This window comes from Melanerpes formicivorus, unplaced genomic scaffold (assembly GCF_026170545.1).
Source record: "Melanerpes formicivorus ecotype bairdi unplaced genomic scaffold, bMelFor1.0.p_v2 SCAF_1, whole genome shotgun sequence".
In the NCBI taxonomy this organism is placed as follows: domain Eukaryota; kingdom Metazoa; phylum Chordata; class Aves; order Piciformes; family Picidae; genus Melanerpes; species Melanerpes formicivorus.
The window spans coordinates 65928537-65954365 of record NW_027142353.1 but is presented as its reverse complement, the minus strand read 5'-3'; the positions used below and the strand labels follow the sequence as shown (position 1 = coordinate 65954365).

The 25829-nt window shown below is 44.2% G+C and overlaps 1 protein-coding gene across 1 annotated transcript in view; it reads left to right on the top strand.

Annotated features, from left to right (window-relative positions):
- FAT3 (FAT atypical cadherin 3) overlaps positions 1-25829 on the top strand; it is a 490375-nt gene that overhangs the window by 279225 nt on the left and 185321 nt on the right. The window lies entirely within an intron of this gene.

Sequence of the window (25829 nt, the reverse complement as noted above, 5' to 3'; positions counted from 1 at the left end):
CTCTGTGATTTTATGATCAGTGGTGTTTCAGTGCTTGTGTCAAAGTGCCCACAGCTAGAATTTACAGCCAATATTGAAGAATGACACTGATAGCTTTGTTCATAGAATCAGAGAATCAATAAGTTTGGAGAAGACCTCAGAGATCATCAAGTCCAACCTGTCATTCAGCACCTCATGACTACTAAACCATGGCACCAAGTGCCACGTCCAATCCCTTTTTGAACGCCTCCAGGGATGGTGACTCCACCACCTCCCTGGGCAGCACATTCCAACGGCTAACAGATAGGTTAGTTCTTAATCTTATTTTGTGTTACTTCATTTTACTTTATTTTTTATTGCAAATACATAATTGAATTATACAAATACAAATAAAACTGTGCATATGTGCAGTGTGCCTTTTCCCTCCCTCCTGCTAAAGTTTGGATCTGTGAAGTTTGTAATGTAAACGAGACAACTTGGTGCTTTATCCGTAGAGGTGAAACTTCCTGGCCGTCATTCCGTGTGTTCTGTGGCACGTGGAGTTTGATGAAGTGCTGACTTTGCCTCAAAAAGTGGGGTAGTTTCAGCATTACTGGAAGCCTAGTGTGAGATGGCCTATCCCAGATGACAAATTTCCTGTTCTCAGTGTTTGTTTTGCAGTTTCTTGAGGCAGCAGAAGCCATATGAGAAGCTTCAGTAAGTGTAAAGCACTTTGACCTGCTCTTGAGAAATCCACATTGCCGCACCAGGATGCCTGGAGCTTGGGAGCCTGCACATCCCAGAACGTCTTGCTGTGGTCTTGACCCCTTTTGCGTAGATCCTGAGTCAGTTTGTCAGCCTTATGTAGACGCTGTGGTTGAAAGCTGCTGTGGGCTGTCTGATGGTAGATTGACTTAAGCTGCTAGGACAATCTTCTACCCAACTGCCTGGACTGCAAACCTTAGTTTTCATCCAGATGCTGCTGGGACACAGACTTTCATCACTGCTTCTTTCCAGATGTTACTTCTGTCTTTATCTGCCTGTGGGTCTCCACTTGAATATAAAGTTAATTTGGACTCAGGGTTTTATGCACCATGTCTTACTTAGTCATAAGGTGTTGGGAGACAGGTTGGACAGGGTTGGGCAGAGTCCAAGGGCATGAGATTGAACACATTCAAGTGCCGGGTTCTGCACATTGGCCACAACAACCCCATGCAGTGCTACAGGCTGGGGTCAGAGTAGCTGGAGAGTGGCCAGGAAGAGAGGGACCTGGGGGTACTGGTCGATGGTAGGCTGAACATGAGCCTGCAGTGTGCCCAGGCAGCCAAGAGGGCCAATGGCATCCTGGCCTGCATCAGGAACAGTGTGGCCAGCAGGAGCAGGGAGGTCATTCTGCCCCTGTACACTGCACTGGTTAGGCTGCACCTCGAGTCCTGTGCCCAGTTCTGGGCCCCTCAGTTTAGGAAGGAGGTTGACTTGCTGGAACGAGTCCAGAGAAGGGCAACAAAGTTGGTGAGGGGTTTGGAACACAAGCCCTGTGAGGAAAGACTGAGGGAGCTGGGGTTGCTTAGCCTGGAGAAGAAGAGACTCAGGGGTGACCTTATCACTCTCTACGGCTCCCTGAAGGGAGGTTGTAGACAGGCAGAGGTTGGTCTCTTCTCCCAGGCAGCCAGTACCAGAACAAGAGGACACAGTCTCAGGCTGTGCCAGGGGAGGTTCAGGTTGGATGTTAGGAAGAAGTTCTATACAGAGAGAGTGATTGCCCATTAGAATGGGCTGCCTGGAGAGGTGGTGGAGTCACCATCACTGGAGGTGTTCAGGAGGAGACTTGATGGGGTGCTTGGTGCCATGGTTTAGTTGTTTATGTGGGTTGGATTGGTTGATGGGTTGGATGCGATGATCTTGAAGGTCTCTTCCAACCTGGTTTGGTTTATTCTAAACATTATTCTAGACTTGATGATCTCTGAGGTCTTTTCCAACCTTATTGATTCTATGATTCTGTGACTTCAATACAGCTCTTGAGTAGTCGTGGGTGACAGGTCTGTTATAACTATGCTCACAGCCCTGAGTTTTAACTGCGATGGAATGAGGCATGTGACAAGGTGAATCAGATCAGCAGTTTGAAGGCAGTGACAGATTACCACTGCTCAAATCATTATATTCAGGCCGTATGTCCAGGTCAATAACAGTTAGGGTGATGAAATCTGCATGTCATGGGATCATGGCTTGTGTTAGGGTTGTGGTCTCAGCAGCTGCTTGTGTTCTAAAAGTATTAGTGGTTCAACTACTTTTATCACATTAACATTTTAGTGTGTATTTGCCTGATTTACATAACCATTCTGGTGACTCCTGGGAATTCTATGTAACAAGAACCTGCAAGTACTACTGAGAGAAGTACCACTATGAAGAATCTTATGTTTGTGGAATTTACTGGCATTTCCTCAAAATTACTACTTGCTGGAAACTAAGTTTCTGAGTTTCCATACTTTGTTTCCAGCAGCTTCTCAGGCATCTTTTTTCAAAACCAAATCCTACCTTGCTGAGCCATTTAAGTCATCTTAGTAGAATTTTTGTCACATAGTTTTTAAAAGCAGTAACATTTATATTGGCATTTGAGCTTGTTTGTCAGAATTCCCTAAATGCTCATTGAAAACAAACAAGACCCAATTTTGGGCACCTGTGTGAAGATGAAGGATATTACTCACTGGCAGCTAAGTGATCTGCACTGTGCATGCCTGCACTTGGTTAGAGGGCTCCTAACACATCTAAGTGCTGGGTTCTACACATTGGCCACAACAACCCCATGCAGTGCTACAGGCTTGGGGCAGAGTGGCTGGAGAGCAGCCAGGCAGAAAGGGACCTGGGGGTGGAGGTCGATAATAGGCTGAACTTGAGCCAGCAGTGTGCCCAGGTGACCAAGAAGGCCAATGACATCCTGGCCTGTATCAGGAATAGTGTGGCCAGCAGGAGCAGGGAAGTCATTCTGCCCTGTGATCAGCACTGGTTAGGCCACACCTTGAGTCCTGTGTCCAGATCTGGGCCACTCAGTTTAGGAAAGATGTTGAGTTGCTGGAAGGTGTCCAGAGATGAGCAACAAAGCTGGAGAGGTTTAGGTGATTAGATGGTGTTGGGTGATAGGTTGGACTCGATCCCGAAGGTCTTTTCCAACCTGGTTAATTCTATTCCTATTCTATTCTATTCTATTCTATTCTATTCTATTCTATTCTATTCTATTCTATTCTATTCTATTCTATTCTATTCTATTCTATTCTACCCTACCCTACTCTACTCTACTCTACTCTATTCTATCACTGGGTTCAGTCCTTGTAGTCTCCATTTGACCTCCCTTTCTAGCATCTGCTCTTTTAAAACACTGGCTATGCCTCTTCACTTTGGATACTGAGAGATGCTTTCCTTCTTTCTGTATGTCCTGATTCTTTCCCTTCTGCCTTTGTCACTACCAGCTTCCTCTCCCAGTATTACATTTGTTGTTTAATTGGAATCTGTAACACTGAGAAGGACCTTCATGTGTGGTTATACATAAGGCTACTCTTAACTGACACAAGCTTCTGAAAAACTAGTCTTTGTAGACCTTGTTTGCACCACACACTCTGCTACTTCTTGCTCAGACATCTGTGATTCTTTGTTCCCAGTGTAGTACTTTGGGTTTCACAGTCAGGAGCACACAGCATGTGGAGGCAGGTGAGAAGGAAAACCACAGGAGAGTATTGTCAAAGTCAAAGTAAGCAGTTTCTTAATGCTAACCTTGTTGGTTGGGTAAATAGAAGAACTCTTCCCTTGGAAAACATAGTTAATCAGCAGAATTCTTTAGTATGTTTTTCACAGTTTTCTCAGAGTTGTCACTGGCTTTTTATAAGTGAACTGCAAATAGCCTATAGTATTAAATATTTCATCACAGTAAGGTACAGTGCATTCATCAGTTGGTAGAGTGAGCTTGTCAAGAGGCTCTTTGTTTTGATGTTGAAGTCATATTTTTTATGCAAATCTGTTGGGTCTGTTCTGTGGACTTAAATTGCTGTTTCCTGTGCAAAAATAGAAAAAGAAGAAGAAGAAGAAGAAGAAACTAAAGCTGTTAGGGCTTTAAATGATTTTAAAATATCTTCAGAAAAGATGTAGGATGAGAAGTGGTATCCACGTAACAAATGTTTAGTGAAAGACTTAGGAACACAAAAGCATGTCTCTGGCTTTTAAGGTACAGTCATTGCTGAGGGTAAGGCTTATTGCACCACTGGTGCTTTATTCTCTGTGAAAAGGTGGGAATGGAATGGAATGGAGTGGAGTGGAGTGGAGTGGAGTGGAGTGGAGTGGAGTGGAGTGGAGTGGAGTGGAGTGGAGTGGAGTGGAATAGAATAGAATAGAATAGAATAGAATAGAATAGAATAGAATAGAATAGAATAGAATAGAATAGAATAGAATAGAATAGAATAGAATAGAATAGAATAGAATAGAATTAACCAGGTTGCAAAAAGACCACTGAGATCATCAAGTCCAACCCATCACCCAACACCATCTAATCAACTAAGTCATGGCACCAAGTGCCCCATCCAGTCTCCTCTTAAACACTTCCAGTGATGGTGACTCCACCACCTCCCTGAGCAGCACAATGGCCAATCTCACTTTCTGGGAAGAATTTCTTCCTAACATCCAGCCTAAACCTCCCCTGGTGCAGCTTAAGACTGTGTCCTCTTACTCTGTTAGTGGTTGCCTAGGAGAAGAGACCAACCCCCTCCTGTCTACAACCTCCCTTCAGGTTGTTGTAGACAGCAAGAAGGTCTCCCCTGAGCCTCCTCTTCTCCAGACTAAGCAGCCCCAGCTCCCTCAGCCTCTCCTCACAGGGCTGTGCTCCAAACCCCTTCCCAGCTTTGTTGCCCTTCTCTGGATACCTTCCAGCAACTCAACATCTTTCCTAAACTGAGGGGCCCAGAACTGGACACAGGACTCAAGGTGTGGCCTAACCAGTGCTGAGTACAGGGGCACAATGATTTCCCTGCTCCTGCTGGCCACACTATTCCTGATACAGGCAAGGATGCCATTGGCCTTAATTCCCATTAGGAGCACCTTTAGAGAATCACAGAACATTAAGGCATTTGGAAGCTTTTACTGTTCATTTTTTCAGTCATGGAACAATCAGCATTAAAAGTAATGCCAGATACTGAACCTGTGCTGCTTGTGGCCTCAAGCTATAGAACTTAATGGGAAACCAGCTAATGAGAATATCCACAGTTGCAGTAGGAAAAGTAAAGAGGAAAACCCAAGACTTACAAACTTTCACGCTTCAGAGGCAGCTATTAATTGACAGGGAGTTGTGAAGATATTTCCACAGTGCACAGGGTTCATATTCTGGTGGTACATGTTCTTGCAGCTTCTTCAGAACATCTGGTACACATTGCTGTTAAAGTGAAGGTGGCAGAGTTACTAATTGCTCAGGGCACTAGTGGAATATCATAAATTTAAAGATGAAGATGCTGATTGCACATTGTTTGGCAGCTATATGGAGCATTAGATTTCTGTGTGGATATGAGTTGTGCTAATTATTCAGTGGAGGAATGATGATACAGGACTGGGAGCAGGAAGTCAGATACACAAGTCAGATATATTCTTAAAAACATGGGTGAAATAGTGACCAGGATATATACAGGCTGGGGTCAGAGTGGCTGGAGAGCAGCCAGGCAGAAAGGGACTTAGGGGTACTGGTTGATAGTAGGCTGAACATGAGCCTGCAGTGTGCCCAGGTGGCCAAGAAGGCCAAAGGAATCCTGGCCTCCATCAGAAATGGTGTGGCCAGTAGGAGCAGGGAAGTCATTCTGCCCCTGTACTCAGCACTGGTTAGGCCACACCTTGAGTCCTGTGTCCAGTACTGGACCCCTCAATTTAAGAAGGATATTGAGATACTTGAACGCGTCCAGAGAAGGGCAACGAGGCTGGGGAGAGGTCTGGAGCACAGCCCTATGAGGAGAGGCTGAGGGAGCTGAGGTTGCTTAGCCTGGAGAAGAGGAGGCTCAGGGCAGACCTTATTGCCATCTGCAACTACCTGAAGGGAGGCTGTAGCCAGGTGGGGGTTGGTCTCTTCTCCCAGGCAACCAGCACCAGAACAAGAGGACACAGTCTCAAGCTGCACCAGGGGAGGTTTAGGCTGGATGTTAGGAAGAAATTCTTCCCAAAATGAGAGATTTGCTCTTGGAATGTGCTGCCCAGGGAGGTGGTGGAGTCACCATCACTGGAAGTGTTTAAGAAGAGCCTGTATGTGGCACTTGGTGCCATGGTTTAGTTGATTAGATGGTGTTGGGTGATAGATTGTACTCGATGATCTCTGAGGTCTCTTCCAACCTGGTTAATTCTATTCTATTCTATTCTATTCTATTCTATTCTATTCTATTCTATTCTATTCTATTCTATTCTAAAACAGGAATCAAACATTGCACAAGGTATAATAAACCCAGCTGTACCTTAGACTGAAATGACCTCCCCTGGTTTAGGATTTCACCATCACGTCTGCATAGATCATGCCTTTGGTCCTGCTCTGTCATTTCCAGCAGTACAGCGACAAAGACGTGCTGCCTCTTCAGCTTGTCTGGAATGTATTTTAAAAGATTTTCAGCCTGGAAACATTTTGAACCAATTTGTCCAGTCCCTGAAAGCTAGGAATGCTTGCTGCTCTCTGTCTAACCTGTGCCATGGCTGTCTTTCCCAAAGCAGAGATACCATTTAGCTCAGCCAGTCCTGGGCTGTTCATTCCTATTCATGTTCTCCAAAGCAGAAGCAGGCAGATGGATTTTATTCACTTTAGATAAAAGTGTAGTGAGTTAAGAGCAGCAGCCTGTGCACTAATTGGTGATTAAAGCATTGGTAAAATGGGCACACTTTGCAAGCCTGAATAAAAGCTTCAGCAGAGTATCTCTGTAGTACTTTTCATAATCACTCGCTAGGACAAGAGGTGGCCAAGAACATATCTGCAGAGGTTTGTAGTGGTGTTATGTTGCCCTCTGAGCAACATGAAACAACAAGGGAAATGAAAGGCTTGATTTTACCTTGCAATAGATAATTGTGGCAAGAGCTGGGGTCTGACCACCCAGTCCTCTGCTGTGTAGTCCAATAATGAATTGAGAATGCACTCATTGACCTCTTCTCAAATGAAATTTTTCTCATAATCACAAAGACTTTTTTTTTTGTTTCATCTTAATCTATTTTTAAAGGAGATTTTATGACCTTAAATCTTCAGGAGGAAAAGGAAAATAGTCTATTAATTGAGAAAGTTTCCCCTTAACTGTTCTTTGCAGGCAACCCTTAAAAGCCTCTTTTGACTGCTTATCAAGAGTGATCATCTTTGCTTGATGGTAGTACTTGCAATGAGAGTGAGATTGATATGACAGTAAAAATGAAGAGCCTTGGAAGGGTCAGCACTGCAAATCTTCAAGAGTTTTCATTTAACTAGCATCTCCTTTGGTAGTGTTTCTTACAAGAAGCAAAGGAAAAAGTGACTGTTTTGGGTTAGGTATTCTGAGTAGGGTCAGGACTAGATTCAGAGCTTTACCATTATTCAGAACAGCATGGAACTGATTGACTTGGTGCATGTTTGCTGTAGAAACAACTCTTGCCTCTTATTTTGTTCTGTATCATATTTCCAAAGTAGAAGTGATCTGGGCAACACAAATTGCAGTTAAGTATTTTCAAGTAATGGAAAGGATATCATTCTTGATAGTCCACTTAAAAAAGTATATTAACTCTGGGATTCAGATGATCTCTTTCTCAGGTGCTTTATGTACTTTATCTACTGCTGTTCATGACTTGAAAATGACTTGGTCTGATTTACTTTAAATTCATGAATCAACATTGTAATACTTTCCACAGCTGCACTGCTGTGTAACAAAAGTCTTCTGTAAATCACTTTATGTGTGTATATACATATGCATATTCTTACAAGCAGGATGCCAATCATTCACATACAAAATCCAGGAAAGCAAAAGGTCACATATGAGAATGTCAGAATCAGAATTAATTTCTATTCTAATCAATGTCATAGAATCATGGAATCAATAAGGCTGGAAAAGACCTCAGAGATCATCAAGTCCAACCTATTACCCAACAACTCAGGACTAACTAAACCATGGCTTCAAGTGCCACATCTAATCCCCTCTTGAACACCTCCAGGGACGGTGACTCTACCACCTCCCTGGGCAGCACATTCCAATGGCCAATCTCTCTTGCTGGGAATAAGTTTCTCCTCATCTGGAGACTAAACCTCCCCTGGTGCAGCTTGAGACTATATCCTCTTGTTCTGTTGCTAGTTGCCTGGGAGAAGAGACCAACCCCCACCTGGCTACAACCTCCCTTCAGGTAGCTGTAGAGAGAAATAAGGTCTTCCCTGAGCCTCCTCTTCTCCAGGCTAAGCAACCCCAGCTCCCTCATCCTCTCCTCACAGGGCTGTGCTCCAGACCTCTCCCCAGCCTCATTGCCCTTCTCTGGTCACGTTCAAGTATCTCAATATCCTTCTTAAATTGAGGGGTCCAGTACTGGACACAGGACTCAGGGTGTGGCCTAATCAGTGCTGAGTACAGGGGCAGAATGAATTCCTTGCTCCTGTCTTTCCAGTCTCATCAAAATGCAGCAACTACTTATTATGAGAGCAGTTGTAACAAGCATCTATATCATCAAATTTCTGTAAATGGCCATTAATAGTACAGTAAAACTATGTGCACAGTTCTCTGGCCTTTCCTCTGATGTGATATTTGCATCCTATAATGCATTTAGTAGGGTGAGTTGTCAGCACCTCCTATTCTTTGCAGTAGGTGTGTGATGTTGATGATGGGGATTTCCTTCTCCTGAGCTTTGGGTTCACTTTTTTGTTCTCTGTGGTTCAACATCACAGTAGTTCATAGGCTGCAGTCTTCTTTTGATTCATGGGTTAGTTGTACCACACTTCAATTGCTTTTGCCAGTCCTTCTGTATGGACCACAATTTTTTTTGGGGGGGAGAGGGAAAGAATCTTGGATTGCATAAAGCAAAGCAGAACTGAACTTAAAGTAATTAGATTAACTATTGCTTAGTATGCAGTAGCTTCCCCATTGACTGCCGCTGGCAGAAGGGGCTCAGTTTCTGAGGCTGCATCGTGTTTGTGTGAGGATTTGGATTTGAACAGCTCACACCCCTCTCTCCCCTCGGGGCATAAAGAAGCCTGCAACAGACTGCAATATGTGTTACGGGTGTCTTGATGGAAATGAAGGCATAGTGAAACACAAATGCTCAAAGAAACGTCCTTCCCTGGCTCCAAAAGAGACTGGCAATGAAGCGGGGAGGGTAATAAAAAGTATGATGGCCCTCTTCCATGGATATATTGACATATATTCCGTGATGCTATAACAGATTGAAAGCTCCTGAAGCTGGAGTGCAGACAACATGCTCTCAGTAGCAAGCTACCCATGGTGGTATACGTTCATGTTTGGAGTACTTGCAAATACAAAGATCTATTGCCTTGAAGTTGCTGTACACCAACTGCTGGATAATCTAATCAAGACGTTCAATTCAAGATGTCACTTTCATGAAGCAGTAAGACCATTAGGAACCTGAATTCTTTGGCAGCCCCTGGTTCTCTCTTAGACAATTCCCTGTTGAAAGTCTTTTCACATTATTCTTTGATGCTTGAAGCACACAGTGTTACTTCACTGTTCTGGGCTTGTCTCCATATTGCCAGGCATTCTTCGTGGAAAACATTTGGAGGGGCTTGTGTAGCCCTAGTCTTTTTTGTTTGTTTTTTTGGCTTTGACTCAAGGGACACCCTCTGGTTCCTTCAAGGAAGCTGGTCTATAAGAGTCTGCAGAGAAGGAATGAGCAGAGGCTGTCTTGTCCTTCAGTTCATGTTCAGGGTCCAATAGTGACACTTGGGTGGTCATTGACGAGGTGTGAATGGTCACAAAGTATAAAACCAGAGTCTAACTGGAGAATGGAAGTCAAACTAGTCTCTGACTGGTGGTAGCAGATGCTGTCAAGCTTGTAACAGTTGGGAGTATGAGCTGAGTGAAGAGGAGGACTAGAGATGCTCTCCTTCTGATGAGAGCTATGTAGTTGATCTGCTCTATTGCAGCTTGAGTTGACTGAAGATTTCACTGAAGCAGAGCTGGTTTCTGCCTGCCAGAGCTCTGACCTTAGCACTTCTTTGGAATTCCAAGGAAAACTAGAGTAAGTAGGCAAGTGGTAGATTGGCATGTGAATAGAAAAGCCAGGAGAAATGAATAGACACATAATGCCAGGTATCCTGTGTTGAGGTCCGTTGGTTAGAGAAAAATGACAACTTTGGAAGATGTTGCTGTGGGAGGAACGGGATCCTATGCAGTGCCCTGCCTCCAGTATCAGCGCTCTGCCTCCAGTATCAGTGCCCTGCCTCCAGTATCAGTGCCCTGCCTCCAGTATCAGTGCCCTGCCTCCAGTATCAGTGCTCTGTTCCCCTTGAACATGTGCTAAATTTCTGTTTAATTTGCTAAGAAGCAGCTGTGCTCTGAACCACTGGGAAGCCGACACTGGCAGTTCTGGATTAGCAGCATCCTCCATTTGATGTACAGCATGGCCACTCTATGTTCTCTTTAGCTCAAAGTCCTGTGGAAGCCCTGCTGAGTTCCTCTCTCAGTCACTTCTTTGAAGCAAATCAGCTTGGCAAATGAAGCAAGATCATTGGTAATAGTTATGTCATTGTGTCTCCTCCAAAAAGATCTCTTGGGGCAGATGTTTGTGACTCTGTCATTTTCTGGAGTGCAAGCCCAGTTTTTTTCCTTAACAGCAGCCAGTAGGACATGAATTAACTTCAGCCCTTACAAAAGACATGATGCCAGTAGAAAATTGTTGATATCTAATGTTGGTAGAAGAAGTAAATAGGCTTTGGTGCTCATTTTACCTGCTTAAATTCAGTGTAAGATTCTGCTTGCACCTGATTAATTTGTTAGCCTATGAGGCCAAATATTTTTGGGGGGTGTGAGTAGTATTGCACACTGAACCTTGCTGCCCTCCTGTATTTGAATGAGTTGGGCACTTTAAGAAGATGTGGAGAGTCTTTAAGTACCTGGAAGAGCTGCTGGCTCAGCTCTGTACCTGAAATGAGAACACAAGCTGGGGTTTCCCCAAAGGGCTTCTTTCCCAGCTTGCAAGTTTAAATACATTTCCAGCCCAGAAAGAGCCATAAGCTTGCAAGCATCACCTGGGAACATGCTTCTTGGGAAAAGTTTCCTTGAAAAAGAGTAGATACAGGGAAGATCCACAACAGAGGGAGGTGCAACTCCCCTGCTCTTTTATTGGGCTGGAAACTGAGAATCCTAGAATGGCTTGGGTTGGAAGGGACCTCTGAAGGTCATCTAGTCCAACCCCCCCCCCTGCAGTAAGCAGGGACATCCTCAGCTAGCTCAAGTTGCCCAGAGCCCTGTTGAGCCTCACCTTGAGAGACAGGGCCTCAGCCACCTCTTTGGGCAACCTGTTCCAGTGCCCCACCACCCTCATGGTAAAGAGCTGATTCCTACATGATACCATTAACTACTATTAGATCCTGCCTATTGGTATTCCTACTGTTACCCCCAAATTAGCACATGTGAGCAGGTCTCAGTACTTGGCAGCAGTTTGTCAGGAAGGTGTGCTGCTGAAGAGTGACAGTAATGAGGTAAAATTACTAAGAATTATAATTTTTTTGGCTTAAAATGCCTTTTTATTTTTGTTTCATAGCCATTCTTGTTACAAGAAAATATTTGTCAAAGCTTTTAAAAATGACTAAAAGTGCTTTTACATTGCAGTTTGGCAAACTTCCTCTGTCCATCTCTAAGGTTCCCTTCTTTCACCTCCCCTTTCTCAGAGTATTCTGACAGTGACGCATAGGCTCCTAGGTATGACTGCAGAGATTAGCAAGATGAGCTTTTAGAGTTGAACTGAACTGAATGAATACTTGGGCATTTTTCTCCTTTTTCTAACTGTCCCTCAGTCATGCTTGGTTGATGCTGTCCAGAAAAAGATAAAAAATCACAGGAGCATCAAGGATGCAGCAAGTGCGTGAAACGTAATTGTGCTGAGCATGGTCTTCCAGGGAGAAAGATAATCTGGTCTGGCTGGGGTCTGATGAGTTGCACGCTTCCCCTCACTCCTCCATTCATAATTCATTTTTTGGCACATGAATTCTCTGATTACCACTTAGTCAGCTGAAGCAAGGCTACAGCTTGAGCACAGAGAGGCAGTTATGTGGGCCACCGTGCTTTAGTTGGCTGCTTGTTTTCATCAGATTCATAGGAACTTAGACAGGTAACTCTCTCTTTCTGTTAAATTAAGGTTTAAATTGTCTAAGAGGGTGAAAATGTTACCAGGAGAAAATGACAGGCACACATAATGTGTTCACTTACCTCTCAGTTCTTTGGAAACAGACCATCTGAGGTTTGCAGTGTGTCAGCAGGTGTAGGTTCTGATGAGGGAAGCTGCATTTCATGGTTCAGGAAGTATCATCAGGATGTACCTATTTAGGAACTCGCTACCTGCTCTCTTCCTTTTCAAATCATGAAGCTTTTGTGCTGAGGAACTCAGCTCCCTGCTAATCATCAGGAGAGTGTGATTGCTTGGCTTTTATGAAGGGGAAGAAAGATGGCTTCCCAAGTGATATGAACTGTACATGGCATTAGAAGGTCGAGTACCACTCCTTAAACTTCACTTAGGAGCCATTTGGCATCCAGCAGAGATTGCAAGAGAGAGGTGTAATGAGCCATCTTGGTACTAAGAATTTTTTGGGTGAGCTGCTACATGGCTAAGCAGTTATGTCAGCCTGTGTCAAGTCACCAATCACAAAGCAGTTTGAGAAGGCACTTAAACACACTCCTAAAGCTAAGAATGGTCTTGAAAACAAGGACACCAAACCGTATGCAGGATGTGTTTCCCTGAGCAAGAAGGTCTGAAGACCGATGACTGGAAAGTTTCAAACACAATTACCAACTGCAGGCTTAACAGAGTGACAGAAAAGACACATGTTGTAATATTCCTTATCTGTCTTGGGTTTCCTTCTTGTTAGAAATTCATCAAAAGTCTAGTGGGGGCCGGAACCTGATTGAGAAATTGCAGCAAAGGCATCACAGACCATGGCATTTTCAGCGACTGTGACTTCCCATCACCTGTCACTCAGGGGTCTGACTCCTGTCTGACCCATTTTCACACTTCTGCACTGTACTGTATTCTGCAGCACAAGTTTCTGAACTCATGACCAAGGCATTCTCCTGCCACAGCTGTGGCTCTCAGTCATGGTGCTATGATCACAAATCCACCTGTCAGCCCGGAAAACTGGCAAGCTGGCAAAATGCAGCAGCATCAGTACTAATATCTGATCAAATTTGATACTTCAGCCCCCAGGGAAAAAATGGACTGTCAACTCAATTACTGTTCAGAGCAAACCACTACAGTACTGTTGGCTGCAAGCCATGTCATTATTGGGACAATTGAGTTTTATGCTGGAGGAAAAAGATGCAGTTATCCTCAGAGTACCTGTCTGTGTGCACACCGCACTGCTGGCCTCCACGCACCTCCAGCACACAAGTGCCAAGACTGTTTTCCTTAGTGTATGTCTGTCATGTGTGTGTCCAGATGCTTTAAGTACCCTATGAAAAGGGAGCATGGATGATAGTGCTCTCATGGATGATTACTGCTCTCCTCAACTGCTGCTATTCAAAAGAGAGCACTCACAGCCTGTGTATGTCCTATAAATTTATTCCTTTCTATTCTTTTAACTTCTTTCTTTTTAATGTATTTGTCTTCATCTTCTGTACCATGGAAAAGTTTAGATTGAAAGGGACCCCTGGAGGTCATGATCAAATCTGAGCCACTTAAGTCAAATTTGAATCAGGTGAGGTATGATTCCACCAGGCATCAAGGAGCTTCTATAAATAAGGTTCTCTCCGTGTTCTCCTAACTGACTCAAACATTCCTTTGGTCATCATCATGACTCTCCTGAGGTCACAATGATAAGAGAGTTATGAGTCCATGTCCATGTGCTGTCTATTGTCCACATTTTGGACAGGAAACAGCCTGCTGAGATCTGAGTCTACTTTTTGTAGTGGGTCAACCCCTGCTGTCATAGCAGAAGACTGAGCTACATGCAGTAACTTCAATGGGTGCAAACTTCTTCTTGGTATTGATTGATCTGGAGGTGTGACTTTATTTCACAGAACTACTGCACCACTAAGGTTTCATCCTAGTCCAGAATCATTAACTACAAAATCTCCATCTTTCCAATTCCAATTTGGAAACTGTTCTTAGTTTCTGCTCCATTTGGCATTGCTACAGAGATGGGGCTTCCAGGCTCTCCCTTTCATGCCACTAGCTTCTGCAGATCTGAGCACCTCCTACAGAAGCCATGGAAGCCTTCCACAAGAAAAGCTCCTGAACCTTCCAGCCTGCCTGCCACCAGCTCATCCTTTGTAGCTTTTCAGCTCTGGAGGCATTTTCTGCTTTGACATGTGGACTCTCCTTCCACTGAAGCACTGACTCCATCAGCACAACATATCACCAAGGATGTATTGTGTTTTTTTTATGTTCCATCACTGTAGTATAAGAGGAGTTTTCTGATCTCCAGATTGTCTGACTCATCTCCCTCCTTTGATGAATAGTTATCACTTCATCACCATAGCAGGTGGATGTCTTTGGAGGCATGCAGGCAGGCATGAAGAGGAAGTCCAGGTTAACAGATTCCCATGAACGAATTCGAGAAGCTTACATGTGAACTCAGGAATATATTTGCATCACTTAACACTCAGTCACTTAGTCCAATCCTCCCATCAGAGAACAAGAATGGACAGGAATAGTGTGGTAGGTGTCAGCCACCCATGCCTTACCCAAGTAGAAGGCTCACAAGCCCCTCACAAGGCTGTGGTCCTCTTTCTGTCCATGTGTCTTTTCTTGCAGTGGTTCTCATGGCCAAAAGAAGTGTAAGACTGTGATGTAGCCCTCTAAAGATGAGCATGAGACTAAAAGAACTGGAGGGGAGGGGCAGGGGATTAGAAAACCAAACCAAAAATACAGCAATCCATTACCAAGATATCAGAACTCTCTCTTGGTCTTTTAGATTATAGGTTCTGCATGTGCAGGATGCTCAGCCATGACAGTCATGAAGAAATATTGTTTGCACTACCTGTGGAAGAGCACCTGAGGTAGCATTCAGCTCACCTACCCTTAGACATCTGCAGTCTACCTATCCTTTTTACACAAGGCTTACAGGTTGGAATAAAGGAAATTCCAGCTGTATATTAGAAAAGACTTTTTCACTGTGAGGCTGGACAGACACTGGAATGAGTACCCAGAGAGGCTATGGAGTTTTCATTTTTTAAGATATCAAGAATTCAGACAGTCCTTGAGCCACTTGATCTAGAGTAGCTCACTTGAACAGAGCTGTATGTCCTCCACGTGTCCCCTCTAACCTGCGTATCATCAGAGGCAGCCCATTCCAAGGCACAGCCTCTTTGTTGGACAGATGTATCATTTAGGGACAGATGAAGATCTCCCAAAAGATTTTAGTTGGGTTTGGGTTTTTTTTATGTGTGTCTTTATTATCTATAAAGAAGGCCACACACAGACAGCTACATTTCATCAAATTAAGGCCATCTCTGGTGACAAAAGCATTACTTCAGGCCCTTCCCCTGACTTGAGAAAGGGAGCTGCAAGGCTTCTCTCTCTTTTTACATACTAATTTCAAATCTGAAGATGTGTTGTGGTTGCTTGATATAAAAGGTGCCTGATTTTTGCCTTCACTGAACAGAGCCTTTCCCAAAATCAGTAACAGACTCAACCCTCGACACAGGGTCGCAGTGATATTAGCCCCAAACCCCTCTTAATTAAACCTCACTAAGTACTAAGCCAGCTTTTATCCATCCCCTTCAGCACTCATGGGTGCATCCCATGGGGGCCCATGGATTTGTGGATGTCCAGCTTGTCTGGGTGATCTCTAACCTTTTCCCTTCATTTCTTGGAGTGGCATCTTGAGCTTTGCCATAGGAGGGAAAAGGGGAGGGAGAGGCCCTGAGCTTTCTACCCTTGATGTTCATGGAGGGGTAGGGCATATGTGTCCTCTGTGAGAAACACTGGAGGAAGCAAAACTCTTTGGAGCTGAATGTGTGGGGCATGTTCCCTCCCTCCCCTGGCACAGTGCACATGTGCATCTGATGCATGCACATCACAAAGTGCTCCAACTCCTGGGAAGTAAGTCCATTTCTCAGCTCTACATTTCCAATTATAACAAGCTTTTTTCATGTGAAAGGAGATCGCCTTGCAGACCACAAACATCAAATATGCAAGTAAAAACATCCCTCTCCCCCCAAAAAAATCACAGTGGGCAGATATCTAAGGAGCCAGCAAGGCTGCCTTTTGACATGGTGCACTTTTTAATTGAAGATTAGGAAATCAGCAACTAAGCATGTATTTATCTCACTATGGCAGGAAAGATCTTTTGATGCACACAAGCAGTTTCTGTTGCTAGCCTGCAAACACAGAGAAATTGCCTTCTAAAGTCAGAGATGATGATTGCTTCCTGGGTAGTGGCTGTCTTTACCAGTTTTAGCTTTGCTTTTAATATTACCTGTGATATTTCTTTCCATTATTATCTGTGAAGGAGGTTTTTTTTTTTTCCCAGACTTCACAATATTCAAATAGCAAATAGCTCTGTTGTCATGGAAATCATTACAGAATTAGGGCACAAAAAGTGACAGTGACTCAGTAGCCAGGTGATACAGAAACTCAACTGGGAAAAGATGAATCTGTTTTTCTGCCCCTGCTCCCATTAAAATGCAATTATTTTTCTCCCAATAAAAGGGATGCATTAAGAGGAGATGGCTCAGCAAACTCCTGTCAGGTCACTGCAGTACCTCTTCAGGCCTGGATTCAGATCCCTGGTCCTCACTGAGCAGGAAGGTGAATCAGATTTCACTTTTGCATATTTTAGCAGAAGGAATTAATCTCTGGATGAGGAGGTGGGCAAGGGAAGATAGCCACGCTTGCCTGTTCCTGTCTGGGTGCTTAGGCAAGCTCTAAGCACACTTACCTACACCACTGCAGCTAAATGAGATTGTGGAGCAGCTGAGGGAGCTGGGGTTGTTTAGCCTGAAGAAATGGAGGCTCAGGGGAGACCTTACTGCTCTCTACAACTGCTTGAGAGGAGGTTGTAGAGAGTAGTGTGTTGGTCTCTTCTCCCAGGTCACAACTGATATGACAAGAGCAGATGGCATCAAATTAAGCCAGGGGAGGTTTAGGATAGGATAGAATAGAATAGAATAGAATAGAATAGAATAGAATAGAATAGAATAGAATAGACTAGAATAGAATAGAATAGAATAGAATAGAATAGAATAGAATAGAATAGAATAGAATAGAATAGAATAGAATAGAATAGAATAGAATAGAAAAAACCAGGTTGGAAGAGACCTTCAAGATCATCATGTCCAACTCATCAACCAATCCAACCCACCTAAACAACTAACCCATGGCACCAAGCACCCCATCAAGTCTCCTCCTGAACACCTCCAATGATGGTGACTCCACCACCTCCCCGTGCAGCCCATTCCAATGGGCAATCACTCTCTCTGTATAGAACTTCTTCCTAACCTCCAGCCTAAACCTCCCCTGGTGCAGCCTGAGACTGTGTCCTCTTGTTCTGGTGCTGGCTGCCTGGGAGAAGAGACCAACATCCACCTGGCTACAACCTCCCTTCAGGTAGCTGTAGAGAGCAATAAGGTCACCCCTGAGTCTCCTCTTCTCCAGGCTAAGCAACCCCAGCTCCCTCAGCTTCTCCTTACAGGGTTTGTGTTCCAAGCCCCTCACCAACTTCGTTGCCCTTCTCCGGACACGCTCCAGCAAGTCAACCTCCTTCCTAAACTGTTCTGTTTTGGTTGGTTGGTTTGTTTGTTTGTCCCAGAAAGCAAATGCAGGTCGAAGCACTTCACTTTCACTGTGATTTTATTCCTGGTTTTGCTACACTGTTTAGTAATTTAGAATAAACTTAGAATAAACCAAACCAGGTTGGAAGAGACCTTCAAGATCATCGTGTCCAAGCCATCAACCAGTCCAACCCACCTAAACAACTAACCCATGGCAAATGATCCTCACAGAAGCAGTAAAGTAAACCAAAAATATTTCAGCAGGGAAACAGGAATTTACATTAAAACTTTGGTCACCCAGTATGTCTTCCCTTGGTCACCAGAAGCAATATCTTGTTTTAGCAGCAGCTTTTTCCTCAGCACTTTCTTTCTTGGAAGGGGAAACGGCAGTGCAGTTCTCTAACATATAATCATTTGTTGGAGATGAGGATGGAAGATGATTAGTTTATAACATTGTAATCTCATCTTCTATCTATTTTTGGACAGATTTTGATTAATTCTCCATTAAATGAATTCAGTGGTGTGCATTATTATTCTGTCATGCTTTTGTGTAGCATCCTACCTTTGTCATGTGATTAGCTGTCCTGAGGGCAAGAAGCCAATAAAAATGACATTCTTGCTTATTACTTGCACCACTACCCTCTCACAGCCCTTCATCAGCCTCTGCCTTGCCTAAGTCAAAAGTTAATTAGAATGACTGCCACTTTGTGTCATATAACAGATGATGATTGTATGTACAGGAGGAGTTATGTGTCTCCATATATGCATTTGTCAGCGGCAGCGCTGCCGGTTGCGCCTCATTCTTTGTCTGTAGCGATTGCTGCCGATAGGAATATGGGACGCTCAATAGCCACAGAGGTGGCAGAATCAAATGCTCAGGAAAGCAGCAACCTGTTCATCATGAATGTTTCTCAGGAATGTTTGAACTCTGCCCACTGAAAGCTCATCCCTTTTTAACACTGTTGTAAGCTCTTCCGTTTCCTTCGTGTCGGTCGCTGGGAGAAGATCAGTGAAAAGATAGCAAAGAACAGTTCTCGAAACGCGTGGAGAGGAATTGCAACATAAAAAACTTAATTGCAGTTTAGGCTTCAGATTTATTTGAAAAGGGGATAATGATAGTAATTACCCAGTTTGAGTTTTGTAGAAGGCTAATTAGATCCCAAAAGCATTTGTATGCACAAGGCAAACCATAAATACAAAAGACCATCTGGTCCTTATCAGCTTACAACACTAACACTGTCTGTAATTATTTTTTCTATATTGTTTTGATGTTGACATTTTATGATGCAATACATCTAGCCATGCTTAGGGAATAACCTGTAAATGGTTTTTGGTTGTTGCTGGATTTGGGATTTTATCCTGCTTTTAAATGCATTGACTAACTGCAGGAGGGCAGGAAAGCAGTCTAGAATTTAATCATTCACACTACAAATTGGTCAGTGTTTTAAACTGAGTTTGGTTGTGGCTTTTTTTACCTAAAGAGTTTCACCTTCCCCTCCCTCCCCCCCAGCATTCTGGAGTTCAACAATAATTTATTAATATGTTGATATGGGTTTGTGAGGCAGTGAACTAATTTTAACGTCTCCAATCTGTATCACAGCAATAGAAGGACTAATTCTGGTGCCCTTGTTAAGGGTTTAAAGCCTGCCATCTTGATCTGCCTATGGTTTTGCTCCAACATGAAGTCCTTCTGTGGCCTTGTGAAAGTCACACATTAGCTCTCTGGAGTTAGTGGTCCCTTCTGTGCTTTAGGAACAGCTCTCCATATCTCTCTCACAAGAAACTACACCAGGCTGAGCAGCAGGGATGACCCAACAGTATCTCTGCCAGGATGCAGAGTGGTGCTCAGCTGAAGAAGGAGGTGCAACAACAGCTGTAGAAAGAGTTAGTGGGGTCCTGCAAAACATGGAGAGGCAAGACTGGCTCTGTGCCTTAGACAGGTTTTGAACATGGTCAAGTCTAAGTTATTTACTGGAGCTACAGGGGAGATGCTGCCAGCTGCTTGCAGTGGCATCTCCTGGGTTCTCTTTCTCTCAGAGGAAATTTTGACTGCATAATTTTAATCAGTTCCTTATTTATGAAAATTACCACTGATTTGATGACTTCTGACAGTTCCTGTCAGTAGCAGGCCAAACAAACACTAAGTAGTCAATCCTGCTGGTGCTTCTGGAGCCTTGTGGTCTTCAGGGATCCACCTGTGCAAATCCAGTTGCAGATCAGAAACTTCCCATGAAGTTCAGGATGGTTTCCACTGGAATACACATGCTGCATTGTACCCCACATTCATACCTACTGTAGCCATCAGTTTCCTGGCTCCACATGAAGGACAGTGAGCCTCCCCTGGCCATGGTGTCATGCTCTGCTTCACCCCGCAGCCCCCATCCCATCACCATCCCAGGCAAGGGGATCCTCTGTCTTAGCCAGGGGGTGAAGGAGCCTTTATGCTATGCACACCACAAAGATGAAGAAGTTGAAGTTCTTCATCTATACAGGGGCATGGGTCCATTTTAATGTCAAAACATTGCTGGAGGATGAGTTTGTTTTGCAGGAAATCTTAGGTGGGTGCATTGTTTAAAAAGACTTTTTAAATTGCTTTAAGACACACCAATTTTGTACAGTAGCTACCAGTGTCTTCACACAACAACCATACACTCTCCCAAGGCAAAGCCATGACCCAGATTTTCTGACCACTGAACCCTGTTAACATCACTTTTACGTGACCACAGTGTTGTAAAGCACTGCACACAAAACAGAGTCCAACCTATCACTCAATACCATCTAATCAACTAAACCATGGCACCAAGTGCCTCATCCAGTCTCCTCTTAAACACCTCCAGTGATGATGACTCCACCACCTCCCTGGGCAACATATTCCAATGCCCAATCACTCCTTCTTTGAAGAATTTCTTCCTAACGTCCAGCCTAAACCTCCCCTGGCACAGCTTGAGACTGTGTCCTCTTGTTCTGACACAGGTTGCCTGGACTCAATGATCTCAAAGGTCTTTTCCAACCTGGTAAATTCTATTCTATTCTATTCTATTCTATTCTATTCTATTCTATTCTATTCTATTCTATTCTATTCTATTCCATTCCATTCCATTCCATTCCACTCCGTTCCATTCCATTCCATTCCATTCCATTCCATTCCATTCCATTCCATTCCATTCCATTCCATTCCATTCCACTCCATTCTATTCTAAGGGGCACTGATAACTGTTACACCCTCTCTTTTTTTGCTGGCTCTCAGTGCAAAAAAAGAATTCATGATTTTCTGTAACTGAATGTGAGAAGTAATCTAAAGCAAGCTTTGCAGAGGGAGCAAGAGAAAACAAGACTTTCCATTGCAGTGTTATGAGCATTACCTGGGAAGGGGTGGCCCAGACCCTCTTATCTGCTGTTGAGCCATCTTTGGTGTTTCTTACTGAACCATAATTTGAATACAATGGCTAACATAAAGCAGAAGTATTAGCAAGGTGAGAGTCAGGAGCTCAGAGCTGGCCATCCCTGCTGGTGTCCACTAGAGCTGAGACTTCTACCTGTCATCATGGGTAGAACCATCACCGCTTCCCTGAAATTGCTGTCACTCCTGTCTACAGCTGCCATTTTTGGTGAAATGTATAGCAAGCTTTACCAAATGAATATCATAGAGACCTGCAGTCCTCTGTTAAATTGTGTCAAAATTACCTAATAAAAAGGATGGAGAGTTTCCATCAGGCAGTGCAAAAGCAAGCGAGGACAGTTATCAAACAACACAATCTTGTCATCTTCTTACCTCAGAAAACAATGCTGAACTAAGGGCACATTATGAAATCTGCCTGTGGCACTTGGATGTCAACAAGAGAGGAAGGGAAGTGGGTTTTACATCCTAGTTTACTTAATATTGCTAGAATCCATCAGGTTTCATTACCAGTTTTGATTTGATGTGATGATTTGCCCCTGACGGTGGAATCCTGTAAATAAAGCCATGCTGGTCTGCCTAAATTTCAGTCTGACAGGAGCACTGACTTGGAGCATTATGACCTATTATGTAGCATTACTGTTCAGCAATGGTGTGGGGAAAGAACTTCCTTCCAGATACAATTTATGTCTTCTTTGTCTTGCTAAACTCTTTGAGTGACATTCAGACTTCAAGAGAGCCAATTATGTTGCTTCTCATAATAGACATATCGGTTCCCAGAGCCTTTTAGTGCTACTTAGGATTTCTTGGCTGCATTTGTCTTTTATCCATGAAGCCTACTTTCAATGTCACTTCCACTTCGCTGCTGGAGATAATCTCCAGCATCAGGCTTTTCCTTCACTCCCATACCCTGCTCCCTCTACCTTGATTTTCTCACAGATTCTGTGGGTGCCTGAGAGGTGTCAGCTGTGGCTGTGGAGCTGAAGGCCGTTATAAGAACAGTCAGGACCGCGCGGGCGGCTCGCACCATTGCAGCCCCCCTTGCTGTAGCCCTTGTTACAACCTCGGTTCACCTGCCCCATCGCTTACAGCAGTTGTCATCAGTTGGCTGACTTCAGGCTGTCTGACTTTGTGTCTTCCTCTCCTATCAGCTGCTTGATAGCTTGCTGATCTGTTTTGTTTGCAGTGTGATAGGTTTGAGCGCGCTGTATTATTTATACACGTTGGGTAATTTTCTGTGTCAGTGATGTGTTCTGTGGGGCTGCTTCAGTCTTTCAAACCCAGGCTCAACTCCACGTCTCTCTGTCTCAGCATCAGAGCATTCCTAGCTGGTTGCTCTCTACACTTGCTTCTGCTTGCTGCAGTTTTAAAAATGTTCCTGAGGGCTTGTGCTGAATGATTAATTAAAATTTCATTTGGGTGCTTGGTCTAATTCTCTTCCAAGTTGCAACAGCGTGAATGAGAAGTGGCCACGGAGGAGTCAGCAAAGTTAAGCTAGTATAAAATTGGAGAATGAGAGCTGTTGTCTTCAGTTACATTGTCACATGGTGAATCCTTCTGAATACCTCCCCTACAAAACCTAACAAGTTGGAAATAATGGGGTTTGTCCAGGCACATTTCCTTTGGTTTTATGACTCCATATTTAATGCCCCAGAGTCCAATCTTGAGATATGCTGACCCACCTACACCTTCTCTCAAACTCATATCTCTTGTTTTGAACCTGGATCAATAAGAATTACCTGCACTGTGTTCTGCACTATGTGAGGTTTAATTTGTCTTTAGAGAGAGGGATGGAGTAGTGTCTCCTAATCCCTAGTTCTGTCCCCTTTGGAAGGATGGGCTGACCTTTGCAGAGCTCGGTGGCTCCAGGGCAGAGCTGACGTTCAGAGAATCATAGAATCAGTAAGGTTGGAAAAGACCTCAGAGATCATCAAGTCCAACCTGTCACCCAACACCTTATGACTAACTAAACCATGGCTTCAAGTGCCGTGTCCAATCCCTTTTTGAACACCTCCAGGGACAGTGACTCCACCACCTCCCTGGGCAGCACATTCCAATGGCCAATTACTCTTTCTGGGAAGAACTTTCTCCTCACCTGCAGCCTAAACTTCCCCTGGAGCAGCTTGAGACTGTGTCCTCTTGTTCTGTTGGTGGTTGCCTGGGAGAAGAGACCAACCCCCACCTGGCTACAACTTCCCTTCAGGTAGTTGTAGACAGCAATAAGGCCTCCCCTGAGCCTCCTCTTCTCCAGGCTAAGCAATCCCAGGTTCCTCAGCCTCTCCTCATAGGACCTGTGCTTGAGACCTCTCCCCAGCCTTGTTGCCCTTCTCTGGAAACATTTGAGTGTCTCAGTATCCTAGAATAGAGTAGAATAGAGCAGAATGGAATGGAATGGAATGGAATGGAATGGAATGGAATGGAATGGAATGGAATGGAATGGAACGGCATGAGATTTAACACATCCAAATGCCGGGTTCTGCACATTGGCCACAACAACCCCATGCAGTGCTACAGGCTGGGGTCAGAGTGGCTAGAGAGCAGCCAGGCAGAGAGGGATCTGGGGGTGCTGGTTGATGGTAGGCTTAACATGAGCCTGCAGTGTGCCCAGGCAGCCAAGAGGGCCAATGGCATCCTGGCCTGCATCAAGAACAGTGTGGCCAGCAGGAGCAGGGAGGTCATTCTGCCCCTGTACACTGCACTGGTTAGGCCACACCTCGAGTACTGTGTCCAGTTCTGGGCCCCTCAGTTTAGGAAGGATGTTGACTTGCTGGAACGAGTCCAGAGAAGAGCAACAAAGTTGGTGAGGGGTTTGGAACACAAGCCCTATGAGGAGAGGCTGAGGGAGCTGGGGCTGCTTAGCCTGGAGAAGAGGAGACTTAGGGGTGACCTTATCACTCTCTACAACTACCTGAAGGGAGGTTGTAGACAGGCTGATGATGGTCTCTTCTCCCAGGCACCCAGTACCAGAACAAGAGGACACAGTCTCAAGCTGCGCCAGGGGAGGTTCAGGTTGGATGTTAGGAAGAAGTTCTATACAGAAAGAGTGATTGCCCATTGGAATGGGCTGCCCGGGGAGGTGGTGGAGTCGCCGTCATTGAAGGTGTTCAGAAGGAGACTTGACGGGGTGCTTGGTGCCATGGGTTAGCTGTTTGGGTGGGTTGGATTGGTTGATGGGTTGGACACGATGATCTTGAAGGTCTCTTCCAACCTGGTTTGGTTTATTCTAATAAAGGTTTATTCTAATAAAGGAATGGAATGGAATGGAATGGGATAGGATAGGATAGGATAGGATAGGATAGGATAGGATAGGATAGGATAGGATAGGGTAGGATAGGATAGGATAGGATAGGATAGGATAGGATAGGATAGGATAGGATAGGATAGGATAGGATAGGATAGGATAGGATAGGATAGGATAGGATAGAATTAACCAGGTTGGAAAAGACCTTTGAGATCATTGAGTCCAACCTATCACCCAACACCATCTAATCAACTAAACCATGGCACCAAGCACTCCGTCCACTCTCTTCTTAAACACCTCCAGTGATGGTGACTCCACCACCTCCCTGGGTGGTGATATCCCCAAAGAGTTATCCCCAAGGCAGCTGATAGATAGATATTTCGTTTAGCCATGACAGGTGCTCACTTTCAGAGGTTCAGATGCAAGTTACTTTAATTCCTTGTGAAAAATCAATGTTTGCACGTGTGACTACAGGTTAATCACTTTTTTGCATCCTTACATGTGTGTGTGAGAGAGAAAGACAATAGTCTGTGAGGATGAAAAACAGAATGTGTAGATATGGAAGCTGAGATTCAAATGTATGTGAATGATTCCTGTTGGTCCATTGTATGTGTCAGATTACACTGAATAACTGCCTTGGTCTCTTAAAAGTCTTAGCAGCTAAGAGTGCTTTCTTTTTCCCCAGGGTAAACTGAGTCTTAGCCACAGGTCTGGGAAGTTGCCTTCCCAAAGCTGGGGATGGGCTTTTGGTAACTCCACTTGATATTCCAGGCTTTAGTAGTAAAAATGCTTTATGGGGCACACCGATTTTGTCCTCTAAAAACTGATCCTGCCAAAATGAGACACTCCCCCCCCTAATTTTTCTGTTAACAGTGTATGTGTGAAGACACATTAATAGCATATGGATTTTTCATTACTTTTTACATTGTTGTCTATTGAAAGGATAGCTTAGCATCTTCAGAGGAAGAAGTAGATTTCTGTAATATTCTTTTCTGCAGACAGTATAAAATGAGTTATTCCTCCTCTTAACCAGACAAGCAAAGAGTGCGTTAGGAATAAGAAGAACAAAAGGTACCAAAGAATCATGTCATGAGACCAGATGGGTAAGCTGAAGTGCAGATCTCAGATAAACTTATGCTGAGAGAATACCATCTCATTTGCAAACAGACACGGAGCAGGGTGCCTGTGCAACTCCTGAGCAAAGATGTGCTTGGTTCCCAAACTCAAATGATGGCTTCCAGTTGACAGCAGCTTTGATTACTCCTTGGAGCTACCCAACCGAAGGAGAAACTGGTGCACTTGTCAGCCTCATCACTGACTGACTGGACCCATCATGTTCTGACAAGTGTAT